Source organism: Podarcis liolepis (assembly GCF_965112155.1).
Source record: "Podarcis liolepis genome assembly, chromosome: 14".
NCBI classification, from domain to species: Eukaryota; Metazoa; Chordata; class Lepidosauria; order Squamata; family Lacertidae; genus Podarcis; species Podarcis liolepis.
The window spans coordinates 31,597,052-31,617,000 of record NC_139569.1 but is presented as its reverse complement, the minus strand read 5'-3'; the positions used below and the strand labels follow the sequence as shown (position 1 = coordinate 31,617,000).

The following is a 19,949-nucleotide window of genomic DNA, read 5'->3' as shown; positions in this document are numbered from 1 at the left end:
ATTGATCAGGGGGGGGGGGCGGGGGAAGGTGACTCATTTTCTACAGGTCATTAATGACCTTAGATTATAGGCCTGTAAAAAAAACAACAACCTTTCCTGGGAATGCCTTCCAATGATTGAGACTCATCCCAGTCGGATGGATTTTGATGATGGTTCTGGTGGGGGCACCTTCTATCAAAACGCACCCCTAAATCCTTCGACCCAGGCCAGTCTTCCCAAAAGAGGAACCCCCCCAAAACTATATTTAATTCTTCTTAGGGTCTCTCTTTGCTTGTATGTAATAGAATTACAGTTCCTCTTGTTTTCGCTGCTGATATAATTATCAATACCTTTCAAAGGACGTCCCTTTCAGAAAACCTTCAGACACACGTCTCCCCTTCTGTGTTGTGAGAAGAAGGGAAAGCGGAGAGGAAAGATTTGGGGCAGGAGGGGGGCGTTTAAAGAAGAGAATTCCACCAGCTACAAATGGATTCAGTCTCCAGCCTCAGCATTATCCCCCCCCCCCTCCTGCCTCCTTGCAGATCAGCCTTTCCAAAGTTTGACTGAAGTTATGAGGATATCTGAGGCTTTTGCAATGGAGAGGTCAGAGGTGAAGACTATTTTAACCCTAAAAAAGCATGCCGGTCTCCCTACACCCAGAGTGAATGCTCCTGCCCCCCCTTACCCAAAAAGCAGAACAAAGCATGAATCGGATTTCACACACACACACACACGCACACACTTTAAAATCCCAGTCACATAAGAGTAATACGATGGAAGCACCAAAGTATGGCGTTTAAGATCCTTCCTTCCCCTCTGTCCTCTCTCTCTCTCTCTCTCTCTCTCTCTCTCTCTCTCCCACCCCACACTCCAGTTTTTCCAAGGAACTGGCTGAGGTTTTTTTTTTTGTCTTAGGGGGAATAGTGGGAGGGGGTGTTTGAATGGTATGAAAGGGACGAAGAAGGTCCCGGGCAATCGATTTTTCTTGTCCTCTCTGTCTTTTCGGATCAGTGCCTTTCAATGGGCATGGAGGTGCTCTTTCAGACACAAACTTGTGCTACATTTTCTGCCTGTATTCCTGCTAAATACAATAAAATGCTGGGCAGATTCCACACTCGCACTCACACAAATGCACAAACACACGCACATACACCTCTTCCACACCCTCTTTTCTTCTTCCTTTGGGTAGAAAGCCCTCTAATTAAATTGTTTGATATGCCCAGTCAAGACAGGGCAATTTAATATGCGTTAGTATAAAGATATATTCTGCGAGGAAGCGTTTTTCTACTTTTGCTTATTAGCAAAAGGGGTTGGGGGGGGAAGGGAGGGAGGAAAGGGCTCCTTTTAAACATCCAGACATTGACAGAAGAGGGTGCCTTAGTTCTCTTCACTCCTCCCCCCCCCCCAATTCCTATTTTACCTGGATGGAGCAGGATATTTATTTATTTATTTTTAAAGAGGGAACCCGCAGAATCTCGGCACGTACTCAAGTTCTTAAGAAACATGCCCTTTGTATTTCTAGCCTATTTGAACACCTTGGGGGCTTACTTCAGAGTTACAGCGCATAGGATCGGGCTGCAGGTCTCTCGGTGAGAAAGGAAGGTGTCGGTTTCGCAGCCCAAAAAGGCCTTCCGAAGGAGAAATTTGAGGATGAGTGTTTGCTTGTTCATTTTTTTTCCTTGGAGAATAATTGGGTTCCCTATCCCCTCCTACCCCTAAAGGCACTGGAAGTTACGCATTCTCACGACCATGTTCTGGGGTGGCGGTGGAAGAAAACCTAACTGCGTGGAAAGCATCGTCTCTATAATTATACGATGGCTCTAAGAACTGCAGGCACCTATACGTTTATTTATGTTTGTTTTAGACGCTCACGTCCTTATGTTATTCCAGACAAACATCTGTCAGCTGGGAGACTCCGTGCCTATCCTTACCGGAGAGAGACACAGATGACTATGATATATATTATCAACCCAACAACACAGAAATACTGCGCTCCCCCTCCCCCGTAGTGAGAGATACACCGAGTGGGCATGATCCAAACAAATTTAACAGCATGTTCATGTTGCAGTCCCATGCACACTTCTTATATGGGACTGAACCCCATTCAAGGGAATGCGCTGCAGGCGCATTAATAGAAATCGTGAGAGCAATCTTATACTTGCCTAGTCAAGCTTGCTGAATTAAATGGGATTTACTCCCAGGTAAGCGGGTAAAGGACTGCAGCTTCAAGATGCCTTTCTTTCATTGTGCTTTTCTCTAACAGGACGCGAAAGTGTCTTAGCGTTGACTAGATCGCCTGTCTGTTTTTAGAGATACATTCTAGATTAATTTCGCCGCCTTCACACGAGCCCTTTGGGTCCCATGCCCAGCAACACCAAAGCTATAGGTCTCCCAGGTGCTTCCCTATGCTTGGAAGGGCAGGGAAAGGCCTGTTCAGACAGAGAACGAGCCTTTTACCCTAAGATCCTCCCTGGGCACAACATGCGCCTGTCCTGTCGTGTGAACAAGCTGGCCTAACAATTTCCCTGCTTTATTGGCGCGTCTTATTCATTCTTATCCTAAACAGGCGGCGGCGGGGCAACCGTTTTAAGGCGATTTCTTCTTCCTTCTTGGGAAGGCAATAGTTGAATCGGTCTCCCTAGATGAGGTCAAAGAAAAGGTGGGCACATTTATCGGTGCGTGAAAGAGAGAGGGAGCATGACTGATGGACGGATGTGGGGAACGAGCGACAGATGCGACTAAAGAGATGGATCCATACTGCACGCATCTGAAGGACACGTGTACATACTGCATGGACACGGATCCATACTGCACGCATCTGAAGGACACGTGTACATTTATTGCACATCTGCATTTCAGGGGTAAACGCTTTAGAGCTCTGTGGAACCAGGGGTCATATTTTACCTCGAGGAAGTGCTTCCTCGGCCCGCACCTGGATCACAACGGGAAGCCATTTATGCGGAAAAACCGCGGTGTGGACCCCACTCGCACTCCAGTGCTGAGCCCACCCCCCCATCCCGTCCATTATTTAATTCACTGGGCATAAAAGTCACTGTGAGGCTGCAGATCCAGGAAGGTGATCTGGGGGATTATTCCCAAGGAATCCAGCGGGAATGAGGGGGTGACTTCGACTGAAACACGCCCAGGTTCCTGACTCCTATAATGGGAATAGGCAGTCCTCTATCTATCTATCTATCTATCTATCCATCCATCCCAGTATGAATGGTATTTTTGATACCCGCGATTTCTTGCCCATTGTAGGTGGACTCCTACCAGAGAACTTAAGTGGAAGTTCCGAAAACGCCTCCTATAAATTTAACTTGGCGTGCTCAGAATTGTATATAAAATATCCCTCTCTCTGTATGAGAGAGAAATTGTTCAGATAGAATCCCCCACCCCTCTCGGCCGCTGCGCCTTCAATTTGGCAAGCGCGGCGATTTCAGAGAGTTTTGTTCCCACTGCGGGAGCGTAACTTGCGCGCTCTTTTGCCGAAAGTTTAGGTTTGTTTTGTTTGTTTTTTTTAAAAGGAGGCCGGAGGGGGAGAATCGACGGAGAGAGAGGAGAACAATTTTCGTGTCGAGAGCAGGAAATGGAGTGGAAGAAAGAGAGAGGCGGAAAGTATCAGGGTCCGAGCCCCTCGCAGCGCTCTTTTCCCGATTGCGCTTCTGCGCCCCGCGCATTTAAGGCGCAATAAAGCCAGCAGACTTATTTCCAAGAAGCCGCACGTAGGATCGGTGGGGGGCAATCTCTCCCTCCCTCCCTCCCTGCTGTCCCTGCGCTATAAGAGAAGGAGACGTCTGTCTGAGGCAGACCTCACCTCTTGGACAGCCCCCCTCCCTTTGAGACTGGGCTAGCTCTATTGATCCAGAGGAGACGCTAGAGGTATCACCAGGCTAAATATTTACCGATCACACACAAACAGTCAGGTTACCCGAACGATTTTTCCCTCCCTCCCCTCCTTCTCTTTCTTCCTCCCCCCCTTTTTTTTTTACTGCGCGGAGAGCGGAGTGGAAAGGGAGAGAGGGGGGCAAATCATTTTATTAGTGTGTATAAAGCAAAGAACACATTCTAAGCAGGAGTGTTTTAAGATGTGTCTTCAGCGGGATGAAAAGAGTTAGCGAAATCGATACGGAGTGATTAGGAGCTCCCGGAGTGTCGCGGGTGTGGGGGGAGCGAGAGAGCGCAAGCGAGCTGTGAATTTCTTATATTTGCTAATCCCAGGTTAAGGGGAAAGGAGGAGAGCGCAACTCAAAGAAAGAGGAGTCTGGACGCGACGGCCGGAGATTTTCAGGCACGGTGGGGTGGGGTGGGATGGATAGAAGAATGAAATCGAACCAGGACTGTAAAATGCTGGCACACATTTCCTTGCCCGGATTCCCCCAACGCCTCCCCCATCTCCACCCGCGAAAGAGTCCCTCTTAGCTCGAGGAAGGCGAAAGAAAACCTGGAGGATTTCTCAATTAACCCTCTACGAAGCAAGCAATTGCATGTGTTTAATTCCCCCCTCTCCCCAGTTATTAACCGTGTTTATGGCACGTTACGATGGTACTTGGAGGGTATCTACGTGTGGATAAAATATAAGGGGTTTGTGTTTGTGAGAAAGACCGTCACCCAAACGTGTCAGAGAAGCCCAGGGGCTGGGATTGTCAACTCCTGGGGGTCCATTTGATGTCCGACTATTCCGCTGGCGAGGGTGGGGAGGCGGGCGCAGTAAATGGAGCGATTCAGATCGATTTGGAGAAGAGCGGCGTTTAAAGCTTGCTCCTTGGTTGAACTTTTCTCATTTTGCCCCAGCACATTTGTACTTCCCCTTCCACGAGAAGGGCTGTGTCCGGGAGACTCTTGTCTTCAGACAGAAGGTTGTGGAACTGATAAGATGGCTGGGCTGTGGGATGGGAGTTGGTGCGTGTGTGCTCCTTTCAAAAGAAGGATCTTAATAAATGCACAATTCGACAACTTGAAGAGAGAGAGATGTTTGCTTCTCTTTCCTCTCCTGGGGTGTCTTCATTTCAGCTCACGGAAAGGTAGCAGGCGCTGAAATGTACAGTGGGAGAACAGGCGGAGATCTTGCAAAAAAACAACAACCCCAACCTCAACCCCCAAGCACAAACACACGTTTTCCGAAGGGATAGAAATGTTGATCCGAGTCTTCACACGACAGTTCTTCCAGCAAGTCAACTTATTTCCAAGGAAAGTTCTCTCAAAGTGGGGCAGTTCGGCTGAGGAGGCGTTTGTAAGAGAGAGGACCCCCCCCCCCGCATTTCCCTTCGGGTAGACATTAGAGTTAAGAAGCTGGAGGGGGCGGGTCAACTAACTGGCTAAATAAATCGAAGGGGGGGGGGGTGAAGCATTTCCGTAGAACTGCACGACCTTGAGCTAAACTCCCCCCCCATACAAATGATCTCCATCACCACATCAGGGGGTGGGGTGGGGAGTCAAATTTACCTCGATATTTTTTAATGGCTACTTTTTCAGAGTCCACAATGCTGGTTGGTTTAAATTCTACCAAACCCCGGGGTAACCCCAGATTAAAGTTACAGTTCTTAACAGTCGAACATTAAATTTTTGTGTGTGTTAAAAAACCCACAAGGAAAAAAGAAAAAAGGGGGTGCGCACCGTCCATTCCCCTCTTTGACTAATTAGTTAGATTAGAGATAGGAAAAGTTTGACCTCAAAGGTCGGGTGCAGCTGGGCTTCATTAACTCTTGCGGCCCCAGCACAGAACCGAGGTTGAAGACCCAAATTTAAAGCGGGGTGGAGGACGGAGGTGTGACTACGAGGTAGGCGTAATGTTTGAAATAAAATATTAAAATAGAAAGGGGGAAAGCTATGGTAGGTGGTGGGTCTAATATCTGCAGGGTTTTATTTGGTGTGTGTGTGTGTGTGTTCACCACCTGATTCTGGGAGTCTAGTTTAAATGTCTGGAAAGAGAAAAAAACCACCTTTATTATTAAGTTAAAGCAGAATTTAAAACAAACCAACAGGGCAGCCCAATCCTATGCACGTTTCCTGGAAAGAAAGTCCCACTAGGCTCCACAGGACTCCCCTCACCCCCAGAATGTGCACAGGGTCGTAGTTTCCCCATCAATTAACTGCTGCCAGTTATAGATGCATTCCCTAATCACAAATTTCAAAATGTGGATTTTAATTGGAGCTGTAAAAAGAAGAGAGAGAGAGAGAGAGAGAGATGTTCTGTGAAGCGATCTAAGCACATCTCTTGTTTCCTGAAATTCCTTCTAAGAGGTTAGGGGTGATGATGGTGGAATTGGGCCCCACAATATGAACTCTCTGCATCCTATAGCTGAGAAAGAAAGGACAAAATACATCTTAATTCACAGGCCACCTTCATGTTACCCCTCTGGAGTGATTCACATTTACTACAGCACATTGGTATGTATTTCAATCAGTTAATTTGTTGATGAATCATGTCAAATCAGAAGCAACTCTTTAATGAGTTGGTAGCCAAAGATGGCAAGTACTTTTACAAGAGGACAGTCACAAGCAGCCTTTCACACACAGGAAGTCTGCACGGATATAACTAGCATGCAGTAGAAATGTATGTGTGCATGCATGGTAAACATGTATATGTATGAAATATGTATAAATATACATGTATGTTTGCAGGTGCACTGTGCACTCATATAATATCTAAATGTGCAGATAGACACTTCCACTACAAGATGTTCATAAGAACACACTACAAAATACACATCTCACAATCTTGTTTGTAAAATTGCTTCTTTTGCATGATGAGCCTCTTTATCAGACAAAAATGTGAATTTTAAAGGAAGCAGGAAAGTTGACCTCTACAGTTAACATAGCTGCAGCAATGGATGCATCCCCCCCCCCCCAGAAAGCCCTGGTCCAAAAAATGATTTAGCCTTAGGAGGAAGGGAAAATGTATCTTTATGTAAAAGGACAAATCAACTGCTGGAATAATTTTTTTGGTTTGAACCTTTTAAGCATCACACATTGAAGGGGTGTGTGTGTGTGTGTGTGAGTGAGAGAGAGAGAGAGAGAGAGAGAGAAAGAAAGAAAGAAAGAGAGAAACTGTAAACATCTATCTGTTCTGAGCCATAATTTTAGAATATTTCAACTGTTCTTATATTCTGAATTGATTCCTTGATTGCCATTTCATTAAAAAAAACAAGTTGCATGTTTCAAGCCAGCAGGTTCTATAATGCACACACACAAAAATCATTGTACAGGAGCCATCATATTCCTGTTTTAATGGTTTTCTCTCCCATCTGAAAAAGAGACCAACTATAAAGAAATGAATGCATGTTCAAATAAATAAATATGTTGAAAAGTGAGATCCATATATACTAAAGGCATAGTCAAATTATTTTGATAGCTTCCTGTTATTTTTGAAACAGGCATTCCAAAGACTGGTAACAATGAAACAGTTTCCAAATGTTTTTATTCAACTGAAAATGCCAGTTTGAGGAGAAAAATTAAAATAACCCAGATTACAGAAACCTCTCCTCTCCTCTCCTCTCCTTTCCTTTCCTTTCCTTTCCCATAACAAATATTTTCAATAACCTGACAACAAGGAAATCTTGTGGAGTCATTTCTGGTGGGGTTTTTTTTAAAAGCATATTCCTAAACTAAGGAACAAAATTGCCCCTAAACATGGAAAAGGGCTTTAAAAAAAAATCACATCCCTTAAAAAACAACAAAACAGAATCACTTTAGACTTCTCTGCATGTATCTATATTGCAAGCCAATGTTAAACAAATGGGAGCTCAAATTAATTCAATGTGACATTTTATTAGTTTCCAGGCCCTATGTTAAGGTTTATCTAAACAAAGAACTGGCATTTGGATCACACTATAAACCTGAACTGATCTATGGGCTGAAGCATAAAGGAGAAGCTCTCAGTCGAGAACCCATATGACTTTAGCAGATAGAAAAAACAGCAACCCACAAAACCCACCACATATTAACGAGCCTTGTAATTATTAGCGCACCCTTGATCCTCTTGCCTGCAAGAGCCTAGGATTTCCTTGCAAAGATTTTAAGTGCCTCCTTAAGATGGTGTCTCCTAAAACGAGTTAAGACAAACTGCTCTCAAACAACAGTCGAATACTTGTCTAAAAGGGGATGTTTAAACTCTACTTGTTTGCCCATCTGCCCCCTGCCCTCAAATTGACTTTTTCTTGTCTCATTCCTCTTCCCAATGATGACACTAAGTTTGGTATCAAATATTATTTTCTGTGTTGCTGTTCTAAAAATAAAATAAGCAAACATTTATTTTCATAATCTTGCCTGTTTAAGTGGGGTAAATGGAATGAAGATCACATCACATTGAAGAGTTAAATCACAACTGGAAAAAGCAGTTGTGAAGTACCAGAAACCATTAAAATGGTATCTGTGGTTGTCGGATAAGCTTGTTGTGAAAGTTGCAAAATACATTTTTGTGAAAAATGAAGTTTTAAACACCTCTCATAGGCATCTTTCCTTATGATCACCCCCCCCACCTAATAATACTACCACAATCAACTTCCTCTATGCCATAGGATCAATGTAGCTGTATGCATGTACTGTGTTATATACAGACTGTCAACCAATTAAAAAATCGAGTCAATTAATAAGTTGCCTTTTCACCAGTTAATTGATTGATCAATGAAGTACATTGGCGTGTTACCCAAAAAAGTCAAGGGTAACTTATTTTGACTTATTGAAAGAAGTGTGTGGAAATTTTCAGTGTTATAATCATTTCCTTCCACCCCCCTTCCCTGTTATGGAGACAGAATAGAATCAAAATAGGCTAAAATAAATACTTAACTTTAACCTGTGTCCTTAATGATCAAAACTGGCCTCTACTTTAGTTAATTAATCTACCAATTAAACCAATATTCCTGTTAAAGCACATACACACTTGATTAAAATAATTCTCATCGATAACACCTCTCTATCCCACTCTTTCACTGTTTCATTCATTGCTTTATATTCTGTATTCTAAGGTGTATTTCCAGAGATCTATTTATTCAGCAGAACACAGCATTCTTTTGAGCCTCTACTGCACTTGTACGGGTTCATGATGCCCAGCACTGAGTCTCCCTGAGACTTAAGAAGGAGAACTCACAATAACATTTGTACATTTGGTAATTAAACACCTGCATTTTGCATTCTGAAAGTTGATCTTGCAAAGTTTGCCATTTTTCATCCACTGAAACTATTTTTGTTTAAAGGTTACATTTAAATATATCCACCTTGTTCTGGCAACCACATTTCAAGCTATTTTACAACCATGTTTGTGTTTGGTACAGTTCTGTGATTTTAAAGTCTCTCTCCCTCTCCCTCTCTCTCTTATGAAGCTTGTCCAATTTTAAAGGACATCATAATTTTTTGGGCAGGGGGAGGGATATTTTTTACACTACTTGAAAGCCACATGCTTCTGTCATGGTGTACATTGTAGATGATCAGGGTATAGTTTTGCCATAATGTAGTGTTTACACCCCCCCCAAAGCTCCTGTAATTTATCACTTTAAAAAAATCGTCCTAATTTTGGCCCACTTCAAGCATCTGTATTTTCATCTTTTTGGGTTTTCATATAGAAGAGGAAATTGACAAGCTCACAGCCACAGAATCTCAGAGCACGTCTGTTTTTGAAATAGAGGCTAGGGGTCAAAGGGCAGGGAGTTTTACTTTTATTATTATAATACTTTTAATAGTTTTAAGTTTCAGGGCAACAATGCAGTCATTTTGATAAGGGAGCTCATGTGTTTCTGTGACACATAACCCCCCCCCTCTAAATAACAAAAAGAAGAAACTATGCCCCTGCTAAATTAAAAAACAGGGCATATGTTAAGTATGGTTCATATTATGGACTTCAAAATTCTTCAGCATTGCAGAGAAAGTCTCAAACATTTCCTGAACTCTGTATACAGCCTCAAAATAGAGGGTTTTGTTTTCAAAGTTGTTGACAAGCACCCTTTGGCATACTTAAAATGGAGACCACTTAAGTTCTAATCAGAGTAGACCCATTGAAGTTAATGAACCTAAGTTAGATTTGTCCATCAATTTCAGTGGTCTACTCTAAGCAGAACATGTATTGGCTATCACCTGATGTATTCAGCAACATACAGTACATTTTACTGACTGGTTAACTGAGGTTTCCTAAGCCATATGGGAGAGAACTTTTCCCTCATAAGCTGAAACACTATTTCATGTCTATGACATTTCATGTCTACCTGGTCTAGTAAGTCTTCATCCATTCTCTGATGGGTCTACCAAATCTGAATCAGCAAAATTTGTCTTCTTATAATTTCATTCATAAGGAAAATTCTATGATGCCAACAATGATGGTTTGTAAGTTGCAAGAAAGGAGAGATCTTTCAATTTTAATGCTATGGTCCTTGCGTTGTGTTTTCAGATCCTATTAATTTATTTTAAACCGGTATCATCCCATTGGTAAACCACAGGGCTGCATGAGCCAGCAAACAAGCATATATATCTCTACGGAACCTAAACACACCCAAAGCTAATAGAAGCATCAAAGCATGCTAAAAGCAGCAGAGAAGAAGGAGTGCTGTTTTCAGATTCTTTGTAAAAGTGATGGTGCCATAGGAAACTGCTTTATTCGGAGTCATCCTATTGGTCCATCTAGCTTAGTAGTGTCAACACTGACTGGCAGTGGTTCTCCATGGTTTCAAACAGAGAGTATTCACAGCCCTACCTGAAATGCTGGGCTTGGAAATTGGGACATTCTGGGGGCAAGGACAATGCTTTATCACTGAACTATGGCCCTTACCCTGATGGCAAGTCAAGGGAAGGGTGTTCCAGAGCTTAGGCACCACAACCAAAAACTCCATTCTCTTCACTGATGTCCATCTCACTCCATTCTTTCTGAATAACCTCTTAATCTGGAAAACTCACATGTGTACACGACTCTCTGGGTACCTTCATTCTAAGCCTTTTAGGGCTTGTGCATATGCAGGGGATGTGTTAGTAAGTGTTTGTAGTGTTTTTTCAGAGGGTTGTACTAGCTAGATGAACTTTGGGATATCTTACAACTCTGCAAGTCTATGATTCTATGTACCTGATATTTCACCCAATTTCATGGACTTCTTAACTGGAGGAGTCCCTCAAATGGAAGAAGACGCCTTCACCCTGGTATGCCCCCCCCCTTTATCACATACACAGCCCAACAAGACAACGACAAGAATCCACCAACAGCATACAGATCAATATGGCTAACCTGATTCAAAAACACCCACCCCACTCACACATGAAAACAAAGTTCACCACAGCCAACCACAAACAAACAACCACACCCTAGGCCAACCCCAACATCTCTCACTATCAAAGGAACACAAGCGAATAGTAAAGAGAACCCGCACAAGCGACACTGACACAAAACCTCACACATTAAGTAAAATAGAAACATCGCCACCCGACTCCACCCCCACTCACCATGGCCCCCTCCACCTCTTTCCCCCTTTTCTTCCTAATGTAACACTAATGTCTCAACAAATGAAACTGATCTGTAGAAAATGTAACTTGCAAAAAGAGACATTGCACATACTTTTGTGAACCAAGAAATCTTTAATAAAAATACATTTAAAAAAACACACTGGGAAAGTCCCTTGCTACCAGAGTCTGTGGGGGTCCATGCTTATAGAAAATAACCTATAGACTAGAACGGAGTGTCTCCAGAGAATATAGGAGGCCCTTCCTGTTTTAGGGTGCAGCCCAGGAGTTTGGGACCTCCTTATCAACCCAAGTGACCAGAGTGGTGATGCAAACAGAACGGTCTCCTCCTGCATCTTTAGTAGGAGCAAATAAGCTTTGTCTTTGTTAATCTTTGCTCCCTGAGCTGCTTATTGTAGAGTCCCTTAATAAGACTCAGAGCAACCTCTGGATTCCCCAAATGGCTGTCTGAAAACTTTTGGCTAAACCAGGTGACCACTTTGACAACATCTAGGTCTCTCCCAGCCATTTTCAGAAAGAGGATCACATTCCCTCCCCCTACTCATATTTTGTTGAAGATGTAGTGTTTGTTTGTTATGCCCCTACACATCAAATTAGAAAAAGCACACAGATTTCTGTGATCTGCAATTGAAGGCAACTCAAGAGAGAAAAATAAAAATTTCAGACGCAAGGACGGGCGATTATAGAGAATTTATTGAGTGGCGTATTATTGTGGGATTAATTTTTTGGGGTGGGTGGGAGGCAAAGCTGTGACTGGAGGGCAGAAGAAACACCGGCTGTCCCCCCCCCCTTCTCAAGGCATTGCTAACTTTTATGATATTTCTCCCTGCGCTCTCTCTCTCTCTCTCTCTCTCTCTCTCTCTCTCTCTCCTTTCTACTATCTGCCTTTGTGCCTTCAGGGGCAGTGAAAGAAGACTGCCGATTCTAGATTGCTTTCAGAGTTTGCTTTGCTGATGATGGATTACCATGTCAATTTAAACAGCATAGGATTAATTTGTTTCAATGATTTCTCTTTAGGCTGAATGCCAGCCTTTTCCCCCTTCTTGTTGTTGCTTTCTATCTCTCCCTTTGCTCTTCAGAATAGGAATAAGAAAAAAAAATGCTGTCCACCACCAAATCCCTTTCAATGTCCCCCCCCCTTTCTAAAAAAAAGGACAATAATAGAAATGGACAAGTTAGGTGTAAAGTTGCAATACAGTCGCAGGTTTGAGTGTGTGTTTTTATCTCATTTGCAAAGGCTGAAGCCTCCTGTCAGTCACATTAAAATGAAATTGGATCTAACATTTATTCAATAAATACTTCTCTTGTAGGTAATCCAGAGCAGAGTGCTTTTGACACACAAGGACTTAATTTATCTCAGATAAGAAGTTATTAATATGGTACATTTAAACTTGCCACCTACAGTAAGGTCATTCAGATCTTTAATGTGATTCAGAAAAATGGGTTTGAGGGGAAGAAGGGGACCAAGTTTGAGATGGCATTCTATGTGTCAGCAGTGGCAGGGAAACACAATAGTTAGTGCCAGGGAAATAAGGTCCTATAGTGGAAACATTGACCATCATTTCCGCTCAGCCTGAGTTTGTTGGAGAGTTCATTGCTTTTGAACCTGACTTTTCCATCTGCAAAGCAGGAATGATAGGAACATAAGGAGGCTGCCTTACACTCAGTCAGATCATTGGCCCACCTAGTTCAGTTCTGTCCACACTGACTGTCAGCATCTCTCCAGGGTTTCAGGCGGGGGACACTGCCTGGTCTTCCTGAAGATCCTTGGGGTTCTATCTGGGACCTTATGCATGTAAAGCACATGCTCTACCACTGAGCTATAGCCCTTCCTCAAGAAGTGAGGAGGCTGTATTATTTGCTGGTCAAACAGTTTGTCCAACCAGCTTGGTATTGTATACTCAAGGTGTGAGGAACCTCTGATCCTCCAGATGTTGCTGAACTACAATTCCCATCAACATGGGCAACGGCCAGGGTTGATGAGAGTTGTAGTTCAGCTACATCTTGGCAGGCTAATCTTCCCACACACCAGAATCAGCTCTCCTTGAATCCCAAAATGAATCTTTTCCAGTCCTACCTGGAGATTTTGGACATCAGACCTGGGACCTTTTGGATGCAAAGCTCCTGTTCTGTCACCGAGCCACAGGCCTTCTCTGAATGTTGTTTCCACCCTGCTCTGTATAAATGCCTGATCTGTATAAAATGTAGTGGGCGAATCTTCCCGCCTGCCAAGACATATATTGTATGTACCAGAAGGTTCTTATGGCAACCAGACCAGCTGCTTCAAAATCAACCCAATAGGTGCAACGTGGGCTTTTACACTTTTGTGTAATAATGCATTTATGTATAAAAATTTTCAGGCACCTCCATAGGCGTGATGAGGTGGTTAAAAGTTCAAAAGCAGGAAAGCTAGCTTAAGTGATCTTAGACACACATTGGAGGAGAGAGGCGTATCATTTGGAAGGGTGACAGTCAACTTCCCCCAACCTGGTGGCCTCCAGATGTTTGGACTACAACTCCCACCAGCCCCAGAGCTGTGTTTGTTGGGAGAGGAAAACAGTATTCTAAAACATCTGGAAGGCACCAGGTTGGGGAAAAGTGGCTGAACTAAAGCCCATTCTGCTTATTTATTTGATCAATTAACGACGTCTCACATCGTATGATGCAGCCACCTTTATTCATTATTTAATTAAGTGTATTTATATCCCCCTTTCTCCCAAGTTGGCTTTCAAGGCAGCTTACAATTTTTTTTAAAAAAAACCCATTATAAAATACAAAGTTAGAAAAACAAACTAGTTAAAAGCAATAGTTAAAATATAGCACGCTAAAACACATTTAAAACAAGCATCAAAGTACAGTTTGCCCTGACAGAAGTCAAATGGTCAGCTTTGTATTATGATCATTCTACCTTGCTGAAGCTAAGGTTTGCCTGGGTCATATCAGTACTTAGATAAGTGATTACCTAGGGACTCTCTTGTGTGGCACCTTGGGTTCTGTTGAAGAAAGGTGGGATAGGAACACAGGATCATGGGAAACGGCTTTATGCCAGATCAGACAATTGGTCAAACTAGCTCAGTGTTGTCAACATTGACTGGTAAAGGGTCTTCAGGGTTTCAGGCAAGGTTCTCTCCCAGACCTATCTGGAGATGCTGGGGATTGAACCTGGGACCTTCTGCCTGCAAAGCAGATGCTCTATCACTGAGCCATCTACTATCTTCTCTGTAGATTGAGAAGATGACTGGCGAGCAGGCTGGTTTCATGCAAGAAGTCTTGGTCCCAAGTTGTTGAGGCCATTGTATGCTAACAACAAAACATATGAAGCAATATACCATATTGGACCATTGGTATTGGTATCTAGCTTGGTATTGCCCACACTGGGTTGCAGCAGCTCTCCAGGGTTCCAGATGGGAATATTTCCAAGCCCTTTCTGGAGATGCTGGGGACTGAAACCATGACCTTCTACACGGTGTACATCTAGTTACCAGAAGGTCACCCATCCAGGTTCTGACCCGATCCAGGCCTCCAGTAAGGTGACATCCTCCTGTGCCTTCAGACCATACTCTGGGACTTACCATTATTTCTGGGATTTATCAAAAAATCTGCTTGTGATATCCTAGTAAGTTGACAACAAATGGAGGAGGAACTTTCTGGTTCACCTCTCATCACCATGCAGTACAATCTCATGCATAATTACTTTTGGAAATAGATCTAACAGTTTCCTGGGGGGTTTACTTCTGAGTAAGTGTGTTCAGAATTGTGGTCTTGGCTACTTCATGATGTGAAGTCTTCTTGTTGATGAAGATAATCTACTTATATAAAACAAATAAGGATGCTAGTTAAAGTTACTTTCCCCATTTATCCTAGGAATTCCTGAGGATGGTTCTAATGGAAAGTGCCACGTGACAGTGCCACATGTTTTCTAGAAAAAAGGAAGAAAGCAAGCACAAAGAACTGTTGACAGACTTGCCCAGGGGAGCATTTTCTCCACATGGTATAGAAATCTGCCCCACCTTCATGTGCAGAAGGTAACGTTTGCATAGGTTACACAACTTTGTGTATGTGTGTATGTAGAGGAGAAAGACTGCATGAATCAAATTTGTGGACCATATAGGCATATGCAAAGAACACATGAGGCCCATGCAGATGTTCAGAATCCATGGTAATGAAGGCATGGGGAGAAGGGATTGTGCCTTTTGCGCAAATTCCTGGTGAGCACGTATTTGTCTGAAAGCCTGACTGCTGCACTAAATGCACACAAGCTCTCTCTGAACAACCAAGAACCTTGCAGAAGGCAGTGCCCTCAGTTGCACATATAGTAGGACATCAGGTGGATGCAGGAGGTGTGATCCCATCCACTTCACATGCATAAGAACATAAGAAGAGTCTGCTGGACCAGGACAATGACTAGTCTAGTCCAGCATCCTGTTCTCACAGTGGCCTGTGGGAAATCAGCACACAGGACTTGACTAGGTGACCTTGGGTTGGCCACTACCTCTCTGCTTAACCTACCTCATAGGGTTGTTGTACAGGTGAAAAATAAATGGGAGGGAAGAACCATGTACACTGCTTTGAGCTCATTAAAGGAAATGTGGCATATGTGGCTGTGATTCACAAATAAAAGGAAAAGAGCCTTTGACAATGAGACCACACATTGCTCATTGGTGTGATGGGTGTTAAGACAAGAGTGTCCCTAGTTTCTTAAGTAAAATCCCCAATGAGCACAGAGGTATTCATTTCAACATAAACATGCAGTGCATCAGGCTACCTAAGTCCAGAAGAAGAGTTCTGCTGGATCAGACCCATTTAGTCCAACACCCTGTTCTCAAAGCGGCCAGTCAGAAGCCACAATGGGAAAGTCCACAAGCAGGACTGAGGGCAGCCCTCCCATGGTTCCCAACAACTGGTTTTCAGAGGCATACTGCCTCCAACACAGTAGGTAGAACATAGCCTGGAGGCTAGTAACCATTGATAGCTTGAGTGGGAGAGGATATCAAAAGACAGATCAAGGGAAGGAAGAAAAGGAAAGAAGAGAAGAAAAGAAAAAGGAAGTCATGGTGTATGTGGGGGGTGTCTTCTTCCAAAGTACTTGACCTACCCAGACAATTTTCCATGTCTAGTTTCCTCTGCTAACAAACTAACAAACTCCAAATGACCCCATTTAAATTCTGAGGGGTCTTTGGCAAAACACACACAGCCATTTTGCACCCATCTTGTTTGCCCACCACGAGGATCCCAGAGCATAATCCATCTTTAAATATTATGGGTCTAATTTGACTGAGCAATATTTGTTCGCGCGTTGGCAGCTAATGTAAGGAAAACAAAAAAGGGGGAATCCCGGGAGTTGTACAGTTGGGATCTGCGTGGCCGTATTAACCTCGTGTCGCTTCCTGTAGTGGAGTCGGAGCTTAGGACTCAAGTGGCGCTTGACAGATGTGTGTTAAAAATGGATAAACTAGGAAGGGAAGGTTTTGAATTCTCGACACTCATCTTAACCTTACGCTACTAGTAAATCACAGTGTTCCAGAGGCCTCGTTTCAGATATCGCCTTACAATATATTTTGCATCTTTCTCCTCCCGCCCTCCACCCACTAAAATGGAGCGTCATGATGAATGGACACAGCAGGGGTTGGTGCGCTGTCTCAGTGATCGCAACTGTACAGGTTAGTGGCTGAATTCCACAATTTAATTTCTCCCAGGTTTTCTTTTTAGTCCTGTTTGAAACCAGAAAGAAAAGCCGCCCCCACAAAACCAGCATTTTTCTCCCAGCACAGTGTATGAAGGGTGCAATTTCACATTTTAGGAGTTCTTATCAAATTTAAAAGGTGCTTTGGATGTAGTCAAAATTAAATGCCCTCAAAGGAGTATATTTTAATTCCCCTGCTTCCTATTTCATCATAGGCATTCACTCCTTCTTGGTTGCAGTTCCTCACCTGAAGCGCTGGCCTACCTCACAGTGTTGCTGTTCATAACAAAAACAAGAATAATAATGTAGAGCAGAATCTTGTGCATTTTTTACTTACATGCAAGTCTCATTGTGTCCAGTTGGGCTTTACTCCCAGAAAGGTGTGCAGGTAACCCTAAGACTAGTGTTGCAAATTGCAGGGTGATGGCAATCTAAAACACTGCAGTTGTTTCAAAACTGCAGTTGAAAACTGCAAGTGATGCGTTCAGCAGTAAATTCACCCTTTTGCAGCAGCCCAGTATCTCATGGCTTCATACTACTACCCCCATATTACAGAGGAGAAGTTGAGAATGAGACAGAACAGTTTGCTACTTAAGGCCTTGCAAATTAGATAATGCCTGTGTGACACTCAATAATAATGACTTCTTGACTTACAGCTCTCATTTGAACCCTGGCCACTTCACTCTATGTCTAACCCTCTGCCCTTTAGGCCACATTGTTTCAGTTTTAGAAACTTAATGTTTCCCAAGTCTTGTTCAAGTTAGGGAAAAGCGTTGTCACACTTGAGTGGGGAAAAGGCTGGCAGGAGTTGCTAATTAAATGGACAGAGAGAATTAATTATTTCTTTTTTTTAAAAAAAGAGTACAATCTAGTCTCCCATTTTCACTTCTAGTGGAACCTTCAGTGAAGGCGTCTCCAAGTCTCCGGTGATGCCCAAGAGTGTTTAGATGGAGGGTCTAGATGGAGACACCTATTGAAATGTGTCTGAAGAAGATTAATAGGACTTGTCAGTGTTGGGAAAAGCACTGCTTTGCGGTAAATTTCTACCAGGAGAAGATGAATTACCGATGAATGCCGAGTTATCAACCCCATCACTATCATTCGACACTAAATCAAATTGAGCGGTTATCTGCAATCAGAATTCCCCCCCTCTCTCTACACACACACACACACACACACACACACACACACACACACACACAGGCAATGCACACCTTTCGACTTAAGCCCTTTAAATAATAGAAACACATGGGGCAGAACAATTCTTTCTTTGCCGCGTGCGTGAAGTAAAGGGGAGCTTTTTTAAAATACAGAAGGGGTCCTTTCAGAGATGGATACCCCAGGAAGGGGAAGCGAGAGAGAGAGAGAGGCCCCCACTCTCTACTGTAATGTATGTGTGTGTGTTTTGCAGATGCATTCTGCATTGTGTAACTGGTCACATCTGCAGCATACCTTTAAATCACATAACTTTCCCTCAAAGAAGCTTGGGAACTGTAGTTTGTTAAGGATGCTGGGTACTGTATCTCTGTGAGGGGTCAACTGCCATCCCCAGGATTCCCCTCACAGAGATACAGCACCCAGCATCCTTAACAAACTACAGTTCCCAGGCATCTTTGAGTGAAGTGTGTGTTTGTGTGTGTGTGTGTGTGTATATGTGTGTGTGTGTGTGTATATATATATATATATATATAAATATAATATATATATATATAATATTATAATATATATATATATATATATACACACACACACACACACACACACACACACACACACACACACACATATATGGCAAGGACACGGGTGACGCTGTGGGTTAAACCACAAAGCCTAGGACTTGCTGATCAGATGGTCAGTGGTTTGAATCCCTGCGATGGGGTGAGCTCCCGTTGTTCGGTCCCAGCTCCTGCCCACCTAGCAGTTCAAAAGCACATCAAAGTGCAAGTAGATAAATAGGTACTGCTCCGACGGGAAGGTAAACAGCGTTTCCGTGCGCTGCTCTGGTTTGCCAGAAGCGGCTTAGTCATGCTGGCCACATGACCCGGAAGCTGTACACCGGCTCCCTCGGCCAATAAAGCGAGATGAGCGCCACAACCCCAGAGTTGGTCACGACTGGACCTAATGGTCAGGAGTCCCTTTACCTTTACCTATATATATTGCTGATATATGTGACCATTGGCACAACAATGGATCATCAGCAGCAAATTCATACTGGTCTGTGCACACAGCAATCTGTTTTGTTAGTTGTTAGTTGCCATCTGGAGGGGCACCATTGTGCTATAGCACAACCACAGTGGAAACCACCACAAAACCACAAAAACTGCATTTGTTGTATAAGTTCCTCCTTGGATGTCCTTTTCATGGTGAATTCATGCTGAGTTTTATTTTATTTATCAAAATATGTATTTGATGTTATTCATAAAAAGTATACAAAAATTATACTTAAAAAACACACAGTAAAAACTATACAAACAATTAAAAATCATAAATCAGTTAATTATCATGGAAAGATGTATTCTCAATAGCCCTCATAACCCTGACAGAATACAAAAGTTTTTCAGCAGGCATTTAAAAGTTGAAACAGAAGGCTCCTGCTGAATCCCTTTTGGAAGAGTATTCCACAATACTAAGTTGATGACACTAAAAGCTTAGTTTCTTCTTGTTGTCAGATGAGCCTTGCCAGCTTGGGGAATGACCAATGATGCTCCTGTAGAGAATCTTAGTGACAGGGCTCTGGTGGTCCTTGATGTACCCTGGACTAAGTTGTTCAGGGCTTTATAAATCCATACAAGAACCTGGAATCTGGCTCGGTAGAAGACAGGCAGTCAGTGCAGATGCTTTAACGATGGTG

At 43.1% G+C, this 19,949-nt stretch overlaps 1 long non-coding RNA gene across 14 annotated transcripts in view; it reads left to right on the top strand.

The window, feature by feature from the left end:
- LOC310693323 overlaps nt 1-19,949 on the top strand; it is a 76,909-nt gene that overhangs the window by 6,067 nt on the left and 50,893 nt on the right. For 12 of the 14 annotated variants that reach the window (XR_014519063.1, XR_014519066.1, XR_014519067.1 and 9 more), the window contains one exon: nt 15,280-17,075. This is a non-coding gene — a long non-coding RNA (uncharacterized lncRNA). The remainder of the gene's footprint in view (nt 1-15,279; nt 17,076-19,949) is intronic. The other 2 variants (XR_014519064.1, XR_014519065.1) reach the window with 1 other exon arrangement.